Source organism: Pseudophryne corroboree, chromosome 5, assembly GCF_028390025.1.
Source record: "Pseudophryne corroboree isolate aPseCor3 chromosome 5, aPseCor3.hap2, whole genome shotgun sequence".
Taxonomy (NCBI): Eukaryota; Metazoa; Chordata; class Amphibia; order Anura; family Myobatrachidae; genus Pseudophryne; species Pseudophryne corroboree.
The window spans coordinates 584,287,326-584,298,443 of NC_086448.1; the positions used below are offsets into that span (position 1 = coordinate 584,287,326).

The 11,118-nt window shown below is 45.8% G+C and overlaps 1 protein-coding gene across 4 annotated transcripts in view; it reads left to right on the forward strand.

The window, feature by feature from the left end:
- Window positions 1–11,118, forward strand: part of FBXO15 (F-box protein 15) — a 660,886-nt gene that overhangs the window by 250,627 nt on the left and 399,141 nt on the right. The gene's annotated exons all lie outside the window — the stretch shown is intronic.

Consider the following 11,118-nt stretch of genomic DNA (forward strand, 5'->3'; position numbering starts at 1 on the left):
CACCCTTGGGAGTAATGGAATCGGAGTAAAGTGAATGAGACATCAAGGAGTCCAGGCAATTCTGATTGCTCCGAATTGGCTTCGGAGGGCGTGTTACGTGGATCTTGTCTGTCGAAGACCCTTGACCTCTACCACTAAGAAGAGATCTTCTTCAACAAGGATCGTTCGTCTACCCGGACTTACGGCGACTTCGTTTGACGGCATGGAGGTTGAGCGGAACATCCTAGCTCACAAAGGCCTTTCCAAGAAGGTCATTGCTACCACGGTTCAGGCCAGGAAACCTGTGACGTCAAAACACTGTCATCATATCTGGAGAAGATATGTCTCTTGGTGCAAGGACTGCACGTACCCGCCTGTGGAGTTCAACTTGGGATGTTTCCTGCAGGCTGGAGTGGACAAGGACTTACGTCTGGGTTCCATTAAGGTCCAGATTTCAGCTCTCTCCATCTTCTCCCAGAAGCAATTGTCAATGTTGCTAAAAGTTCAGACATTTTTGCAAGGGGTGCTTCACATACAACCTCCTTTTGTGCCGCCCACAGCACCCTGGGATTTGAATATTGTGTTTGAGTTCCTTCAGTCGTCCTGGTTTGAACCACGGATGACTGTAGAAGACAAGTACCTCACGTGGAAGATGGTGATGTTACTGGCCCTAGCTTCTGCTAGGCGTGTCTCAGAATTGGGGGCCTTATCATGTAAAAGTCCCTACTTGGTCTTTTACGAGGACAGAGCGGAGCTCAGGACTAGACAGCAGTTCCTGCCAAAGGTCGTCTCTACGTTCCTCTTGAATCAACCTATTGTGGTTACATCAGGTTCTGGCTCTTTCGCTCCTCCGGATTCATTGGATGCGGTGCGAGCCCTGAAGATCTGTGTCATGAAAAGGGCTCGGATCAGAAAGACGGATTCTTTGTTCGTACTATATGATGCACAGAAAAAAGGTTGCCCTGCTTCAAAACAGTCTATTGCTTGTTGGCTTAGGCTTACTATCCAACAGGCCTATGTGTCGGCGGCCTTACCTGTTCCACAATCTCTGAAGGCCCACTCTACAAGATTGCAACTATGCCGAGCTGCTACCTAGTCGGGGATGATTACCTTTTGGAGTTCTACAGGTTTGATATCCTGGCCAAAGAGGATACCCGGTTTGGGCAGGCGATGCTGCAGAAGTCTTCGCATGTTCCTGTCTGTTCTTGAAACTTTGGGACATCCACATTGTACTAAGTATCCCCAATGTCTCTTATGGATGGTAGAGAAAATAGGATTGTAATTTTCTACCGGTAAATCCTTTTCTCGTAGTCCATAAGGGATATTGAGCGCCGGCCTCAGTGCGTTGACTTTTCTGCAGGTTGTCTTTTCTATGGTTACCTGTTCAACTGTTGCTGTTTGGTTACCAGCCGTTGCTGGTTGTTTTATGTTAGTGGTGTGCTAGTGTATAAATCTCACCACTCATTGGGCCTAATTCAGACCTGATCACCATTCGATGCGCACGCAAGCATCGTTCGCACTCGAGCGAACACAATGTGAGAGTGCAAATTCACGTCCTCCGCGCACGAGTGCACACAAATGTGTAGCAGTGCAAAAAAGAGGTGTATACCATTCTGCTTCGCACGGGAGCGATGTGTTTGCAAGCTGTCCCGCCAGCAGCACGTATTCGTTTGTACATGTGCGTTGTATTCGCTAGCGTTCTAATAATCGCACAATTGTGTGTTGTTTTTTTTAAAGCACACTTGTACAAACAATTACCCTAATAAATTGGAATGTGGTTGACAAATTAAGTGATCAATCACTGCAAAATTAAGTGTTAGTCAGTTTATTCGGCCAATAACATTAAGCAATTGAGACAACAAACATATTTACCCTAAATCTGTTTGTTGTCCTATTTGCACCATACGCTTTATACTATTTTTAACAGCTACATTTTAAAAAGGTTTTTTTTTTCTTTTTTAAATAGTGATGTAGTTCCCCCCCAAAAAAATAATAATAATAATAATAATAATAGTAAAGTTGGAGAAAGGTAATTGGACACATATTGAAGAATCAAAGGATAGATAAAATAGCAAAAAAACAGATATAAAGGCATAGAAGTCTGTGTAATAAAAACGCAACACAATAGCATAGTTATAAAACTTTAATAAAAAATGGAACAATTTCTTTAAAAAAAATTAACTTAAAAAAGTTAGAACAAAGTCAGAGCCTGCAGATTGTCCTTCATGGCCAGGAGGGGATTGAAAGGGAGAGGGAGGTTGAATGGGGGAAGGTGCTTGAAGAGGGGTTGGAGGTTGAATGGGGGAAGGGGCTTGAAAGGGGCTGGGATGTTGGATGGGGGGAGGAGGATCAGATTGTGAGGTGTGGGGAATGTCAAGGGTGGATAGATTTTTGAGTGGGGGATGGAGGATGTGGGTGGAGGGTGGTTGAGAGGGGGGGCAGATAGAGGGGGGATGGTGGTTGAGGAGGGGAGAAAGTTTGAGAGGTGGCGGAAGTTTGAGAGGGGGAGGGTGGTTGAGAGGCTGCGGAAGTTTGAGGGGGGGGGTAGGTGGTTGAGAGGGGGAGGAGAATTGAGTGGTGGCTCGTCTGGGCCACTGTTGTGTTCCTCGGCTCCTTTGTGCTCGGCCTAAGGAGAGAGAAACACAGCTATATGTTTTTTGTTTTTCTTGTTTTTTATTTTAATTTTTAAAGTAAACAACATTAGGTACTCTATACTGCAAACATTTAATTTAGTGTTGTTTACTATGGTCCCATTGTGTAATCAATACAATAAAATAATATTAAGTAGTTTAAAAAAAAAAAAAATATATATATATATATATATATATATATTTATTTTTTTTTTTATAGTACAAAAACATAGCATGTCCTGATGTCAGATACACAGTACAGTATGTGTTTGGGTTGTTTGTTCAATCGTTATGCCATGGATATTCCATACCAACATACAAACCACACACATACTGTATACATGCATAGAAACATCTATGCCTCTATATCCATACGTACACTACCACTATTTATAGTAAAAACCACACACACATATTTTGGGTTGCAAATCTTACTAAACATTTTACTGCAAACACACTCATGCAAACAGAATTGCTACAGTGTGCATTACTCACTTGCGAATATTTGCTGGTGCAGCTGCAAGTGGAACATGTGTCCCATCCACTACCCCAATAATGTGTGGGAAGCGACTTCCCCCTTCACGGAATTGTTGCTTCAACACAGCTAGGGACCCCACATCCAATGGCATAGAAATTAACTGCTTCATTCTTTTCAGGAAGGCAGCAATGATACGCCTCAGGATCCTCGAAAATGCTGCCTGGGAGACACCTAGCAGGACACCAGCTATATTCTGGTAGGACCCTGAGGTGCAGAAATGTAACACAGCAAGGATTTGTGTCAGTGGTGCAATTGATGTAGATTGCCGAATTGAACTTTCTAGATCACTTTCTATTTTTGAGAGAGTTTCTAGGATGACATGAGGGTGCAGCCTATAGCGCCGCAACACCTCATCATCTGGCATTCCAAAAAGGCTGACATGGGTACGGAAGATACAGTACTAGGCCTTGCACGCCTCCGTTGCCTTCGAGGATGAAGGGCTGGGTGGGGTTGGTAGGATAAGGCATTCAGGTATGCCGCCGCCATCTGAAAAACAGATTTAACAGAGTGAATAAGCAACTGTCAGATTGTGTTTGGTCTGTGTCCCCGGAGGGGGCGCTAGTGGGTCAGTGGAGGTGGAAGGAAGGAAACGAGGAGGTTGAATAACGTTCCTGCGCATGAGCGCAATGGTATTTTTATTAAGCAGATGTTATAACAGTATTGCAGCAGAAATAATAATAACAGATGAGAAAAAGTCAATCACTCAGTGTAATAACTGAAAGTCTATGGCAATGGATGACAAATGACTTTGAGAAATAATATCCGGAAGTATATAATCAGAAGAACAGAATGATAATGAGATGGTTCTGGCTTGGAAACCAGTGCAGGGTTTTAAAACAGGAAACTTAGACAGTAGATGGAAATGGCAAACCTGAGCATAAGCAGGAGTCCGACTCACAGTGCAGGTGATGAGGCACTGGCAGCAGCAAGCTGTGTCACAGGTGGAGGAATGAACACACCTGGAGTCAGTCTTCAACTGCAGGCTGAAGCACACAAGGTGGTGATGAGTGTGAGGCCTTATGCAGGTTGCAGGTATTGCTGAGCCTTGAAGTTCCACGGAAGAATGCAGAGTAACCAGGAGTATAAGTTCTTAGCAGAGAACCAGGAACTCAGGAGAGACAGGAACCGATCCTTTCATGTAGGTCGCTGGAAAGACACAAAGTCCAGGATGCCTGTGAACTGAACCTGTAGCCTCTTATATACCCCATGGTGCGCAGGGATTGGGTGAGTGAAGGAAGAGTGGGTGCGGCCAAGCACCGGATTGGCCGCAGTATACTGGCTATTGCAGACTGTCATGGCGGCGCCCACGCCGCGGCCCAGCGGGGACGCGGCGCGCTACACGCCCGCTGTCTCAGGAGTGCTCCCAGGATCTTGATGATGTCCCATGGCAGGGGCATAGGCGACAGGTGACCGCAGGGAGCCAGGACGGAGTCCGCAGCGGCGGACGGATGTCAGCCTGGTAAGTCGATTCCTGACAGTACCCCCTCCTTTAGGGGTGGACACCGAACACCCACGTGGCTTGGAGGGATGAGTGCTGTGGAAAACACGGACCAACCTAGGAGCATGGACATCAGATGAATTCACCCAGCTTCTCTCCTCTGGGCCATAACCGCACCAATCGACCAGATACTGGAGACGTCCATACCGGCAACGGGAGTCCAGAATCTTGTTGATCTCAAATTCCACGCCCCGCTGAGTTCGAATCTTGGGACCTGCTGGAAGAGTATTCTGAAAGCGGTTTAAGACTAAAGGTCTGAGGAGAGAAATGTGAAAGGCGTTAGGTATACGAAGTGAAGATGGTAATTTCAACTTGTAAGCCACTGGGTTGATGACACTCTCGATAGGGTAAGGACCAATGAAGCGTGGTGCAAACTTCATGGATGGGACCCTGAGACGAAGGTTGCGGGTTGATAACCAAACCTTGTCCCCAGGTTTCAAATGGGGAACCGCACGTCTCTTGCGGTCGGCAAAAACCTTGTATCGACTGGAGGCTTTTTTGAGGGAAACATGAATTCTTTTCCAAATGGATGAAAACTGGGTCAGAGCAGTAGTGGCAGCAGGAACATCCACATGAGGGAGTTCTTGGAATTCAGGTACACGGGGATGTTGCCCATATACTGCGAAGAATGGTGTCGTCTCAGTAGCAGTATGGTATCGAAAGTTATGGGCAAACTCGGCCCATGGAAGCAGATTGAACCAATCATCCTGGGAAGATGACACATATAACCTTAAAAAAGTCTCAAGTTCTTGATTGACTCTCTCTGTCTGCCCATTCGTCTGAGGATGGTATGATGACGAGAATTTCAATTTAACCTGCATGGCAGAACAGAGGGCCCTCCAAAACCTCGCTACAAACTGTACCCCCCGATCAGATATTATTTCAGAGGGTAAACCATGTAAGCGGAAAATCTCCTGTAAGAAGATTTGGGCAAGTTTCGGGGCAGAAGGGAGACCCTGGAGAGGAACGAAATGAGCCATCTTGGTGAATCTGTCTACTACAACCCAAATGGTATTATGTCCCTGAGAAGGAGGAAGGTCAGTGATAAAATCCATGGATAGGTGAGACCAAGGACGACTAGGGACAGACAAGGGTTGTAACTGACCTGCTGGAGATTGACGAGGAGTCTTGTGCTGCACACATTTAGGACAGGATGCCACGAAATCCTGGATGTCCATTTTCATCTTTGGCCACCAATATGACGCAGAAAGGAACTTGAATGTCTTCAGGACACCAGGATGACCAGTGAACTTGGATTGATGGGCCCAAGATAGCAACTTGGGACGGAGCTCTGGGGAAACAAAAGTCTTACCAGGAGGAGGAGCTGGGGAGACTTGAGAGGCAGCGAAAACCACGGGACTCAGGATGGAATGTGGCACAGAGTCAGATGTTCCTTCTTCAGATTCCATGGATCGGGATAATGCGTCGGCTTTCACATTCTGTGAACCTGGGCGGAAATGAAGCTTAAAATTAAAACGTGAGAAAAACATAGCCCACCTGGACTGGCGAGGGTTAAGGCACTGGGCTGCTTTTAAATATAGCAGGTTTTTATGATCCGTGAAGATGTTAAACGGATGTTTGGCCCCTTCTAGGAGATATCTCCATTCCTCGAGAGCCAGCTTGATTGCCAGTAACTCTTGATCTCCCACGGAGTAGTTAGCTTCTGCAGGAAGAAACTTGCGAGAATAGAATCCACACGGGTGGACTTTCCCATCAGATCCCTTCTGGGAGAGAACAGCTCCAACCCCAACTGTAGAGGCATCTACCTCCAACTCGAATGGTCTGTCGACATCTGGCTGTGACAGCACTGGAGCAGACATAAAGGCTAGCTTGATTTTCCGGAAGGCTGCCAAGGCTTCTTCTGACCAGTTGGAATGATCTGCCCCTTTCCGAGTCAGGTTGGTAATAGGAGCGATGAGAGTGGAGAATCCTCGAATAAATTTTCTATAGTAGTTGGCGAAACCCAGGAACCGCTGGATAGATTTGAGGGAATTTGGAATGGACCAGTTGGCAATGGCTTCCAATTTTGTCGGGTCCATCTGAAGATCCGATCCGGAAATTATATAACCCAGGAAGGGTATAGAGGGAACTTCAAAGGTGCATTTAGATAGTTTCCCGTAGAGACGGTTCTCACGAAGACGTCGGAGAACTTCACAGACTTGTAGGCGATGAGATGGAAGGTCTTGAGAAAAGATAAGAATATCATCTAAGTAGACAACGAGGTACTTATACAGAACATCTCGAAAAATTTCGTTCACAAAGTGTTGGAATACCGCTGGAGCATTACTCAACCCAAATGGCATTACCAGGTATTCATAATGGCCATCTCGAGTGTTGAAAGCTGTTTTCCACTCGTCACCACTCCGGATTCTGATGAGATTATAGGCACCGCGGAGATCTAACTTGGTGAAGATGCGAGCCCCCTTAACTCTATCAAAAAGTTCGGTAATGAGTGGTAAAGGATAACTATTCTTGATGGTAATGTCATTGAGACCCCGATAGTCAATGCATGGACGCAGTCCTCCATCCTTCTTTTTGACAAAGAAGAAACCTGCACCAGCGGGTGATGATGACGGACGGATGAATCCTTTCTGAAGATTCTCTTTGATGTAATTACTCATCGCCTCTGTTTCAGGAACAGATAAAGGGTAGGTGCGCCCCCTAGGTGGCTTCTTGCCAGGAAGGAGATCGATGGGACAATCCCATTCCCTATGGGGCGGCAGAATGTCAGCAGCCTTTTCACAGAAGACGTCTGCGAAGTCTTGATAAGCTGCTGGAAGACTTAGCTGTGACTTTACTTCGGTAGACTTAATGGGACACACTTGGGCTAAACAGGATTGATGACAGTGTGAACCCCATGAGGTAAGCTGCAACGTTGTCCAGTCGAACTGTGGGTTATGTAGCTGGAGCCAAGGCATGCCCAAGACAATCTCCTGGGTGGCTTGAGGGATGACCAGGAACTTGATCAGTTCTGAATGGAGAAATCCAACTCCCAGAACCACTGGGGTAGTTTGATGTGAAATGTTCCCCTTAGAGATTCTACTACCATCCACAGCAGTAATGTATACAGGACAAGAAAGTTCACAGGTAGACAGGCGAAATTTATTTACCGCAGCTTGGGTGATAAAATTTCCTGCAGCACCGCAGTCCACTAATGCTGACGCAGACTGGAGCCCAACGGAAGTTTCTAGCGTCACTGGAAGAATGAGGTCTTGTTGAGAAGGAGCTTGACTGAAAGATCCTAACTTGACTCCTCCCTTACAAGTCAGGATCTGGCGTTTCCCGAACGCATCGTGCAGGAGTTAATTTGATGACCCGCAGCAGCACAGTATAGGCAGAGCCTCTCACGTATTCTTCTTGCCCGCTCTTCAGGAGATAGGCGGGACCTATTTATCTGCATAGGCTCGTCAGAAGAGGGAGACTGGAACTGTACAGGAGGTATGAACCTTGATCTGCGAGACTCACTCCGAGCGCGTTCATTATTGCGTTCGCGGATGCGAGAGTCCAGCTTAATACACAGGGAGATCAAATCAGGCAGTTGAACAGGAATGTCACGGGTTGTCAGTTCGTCCTTGATCCGATCCGAGAGTCCGTGCCAGAAGGCTGCTACCAGAGCTTGGTTGTTCCACTGGATCTCTGCAGCCAACGTCTGGAACTGGATGACATATTGTCCCATGCTTCGGTTACCTTGACGAAGTTGGATCAGGTCTGCCGAAGCTGATGTTGCACGACCAGGCTCGTCAAAGATCCGTCTAAAGGTTGACACGAAGTCTGAGTAGTTGTTGATCAGAGGGTCAGCACGTTCCCACAGAGGAGACACCCAACTCAGAGCAGAACCAGAGAGCAAGGAAATGATGTAGGCAACCTTGGACCTTGGCGTAGGAAAGTTATGTGGCAATAACTCAAACTGTATTTCACACTGATTGAGAAAGCCGCGGCATAATTTAGGACTGCCATCATATTTGCTCGGCACGGGCAGGTGCAGACGTGACACTGGAGCTGATGCAGCCGACGTAGAAGAATTTACAGCACTGGCAGGTGCTGGAGTAACTGGAACAGTAGGTGAGAGTACACTAGGCAGGGATTGCTGCAGTGTATCCAATCGGGAGGACATCCCTTGCAGGAAGTGAAGCATCTGCTGCTGCGCAACCTCTTGACCATCCAGACGGGAGACCAGATCTTGCAAGGCCTCTGACCCCACACTCCGTCCACCATCCGAGTCCATCGATCCTGGACTTACTGTCAGATTGTGTTTGGTCTGTGTCCCCGGAGGGGGCGCTAGTGGGTCAGTGGAGGTGGAAGGAAGGAAACGAGGAGGTTGAATAACGTTCCTGCGCATGAGCGCAATGGTATTTTTATTAAGCAGATGTTATAACAGTATTGCAGCAGAAATAATAATAACAGATGAGAAAAAGTCAATCACTCAGTGTAATAACTGAAAGTCTATGGCAATGGATGACAAATGACTTTGAGAAATAATATCCGGAAGTATATAATCAGAAGAACAGAATGATAATGAGATGGTTCTGGCTTGGAAACCAGTGCAGGGTTTTAAAACAGGAAACTTAGACAGTAGATGGAAATGGCAAACCTGAGCATAAGCAGGAGTCCGACTCACAGTGCAGGTGATGAGGCACTGGCAGCAGCAAGCTGTGTCACAGGTGGAGGAATGAACACACCTGGAGTCAGTCTTCAACTGCAGGCTGAAGCACACAAGGTGGTGATGAGTGTGAGGCCTTATGCAGGTTGCAGGTATTGCTGAGCCTTGAAGTTCCACGGAAGAATGCAGAGTAACCAGGAGTATAAGTTCTTAGCAGAGAACCAGGAACTCAGGAGAGACAGGAACCGATCCTTTCATGTAGGTCGCTGGAAAGACACAAAGTCCAGGATGCCTGTGAACTGAACCTGTAGCCTCTTATATACCCCATGGTGCGCAGGGATTGGGTGAGTGAAGGAAGAGTGGGTGCGGCCAAGCACCGGATTGGCCGCAGTATACTGGCTATTGCAGACTGTCATGGCGGCGCCCACGCCGCGGCCCAGCGGGGACGCGGCGCGCTACACGCCCGCTGTCTCAGGAGTGCTCCCAGGATCTTGATGATGTCCCATGGCAGGGGCATAGGCGACAGGTGACCGCAGGGAGCCAGGACGGAGTCCGCAGCGGCGGACGGATGTCAGCCTGGTAAGTCGATTCCTGACAGCAACATCCAAATATAATACCAAAACATTCGTCACAATCCATAAAATAATACAATATTCACTTAGAGCTGTTGGGAAATCCATAGCTACTTTGGGAACAGCAGGAGGTAAGAAACATTGTTAACTTTATGAAGATTTTTAAACATTATTAGTCCTAAAAACACAACAGAGCAGAACAACACAATTAGCATGCGTATACTTACAATGAACATGCATATACTTACCATAAAAGCAAACAAAAATCAACAACAATAAGTAAAACGCAAAAAAAAGGATACTTAGGGCATACAAAAAAAAATTAACAATGCCTTGAGAGTAAAATGAAAAACACAAAACACTAAGAGAACACCACACCCCACAACACACACCTATAAGCATGCATATACTTACCCGCAGAAGAACTACACAAATGTTAAAAAATGCAAAAGGCCAAAAAACTAAAATGGGCTTCTTTGCCAAATAAACTCAAAAGATGCTTCCTTCAGAAGAAAAGATAAAAGAAACCATAAGAAACACACACATAGATATTACAAAACCACACACACCTGTGAATATGCATATACTTACCCGCAGATAAATATCACAAATGTATAGGGCAAAAGGCCAAAAAACTTAAATGGGCTTCTTTGCCAAATAAACAAACTCAAAAGATGCTTCCTTCAGAAGAAAATATAAAATAAACCATAAGAAACACACACATACATATTACAAAACCACACCACACACACCTGTGAACATGCAGATAAATATACTGGTATTCCTTTGAGAAAAATATAACACCAAGTAGATTTGTTTAAAACAAAATTATTACTACACTACAATACATGGCAAACTCAAAAAAGACACCACAAAACCCGTTTTTAAAAATGTGTGGATCACGCTGTGCGTTCTTTCTACAAAATATCCATAAAAACACACCGCACCGGAACGTGCTGCATACACATCCGCAAACAGCATACTGCACACAATTGATCATAAAATTACACACACCTACATGTCTCTGCATGACACATAACAATTTAATTTATTAATAAAATTTTGTAAAGAGACAATAGTTATGTTAAAACAACAAAACACAAACCTATCTTACCTTAAATAAACACTCGCCACCTCCACTAAACAACAAACCGACACACCAACGCCACTAATCCACTCCTCCACAACTCCACACACACTTAACACCGACAAACCACGGGTGGCTAGAACATGCTTAAATAGTATTTGTAATAACTTTGCGGATGCATCACCTGTGCTAATTACGATTAAGCATGCATACG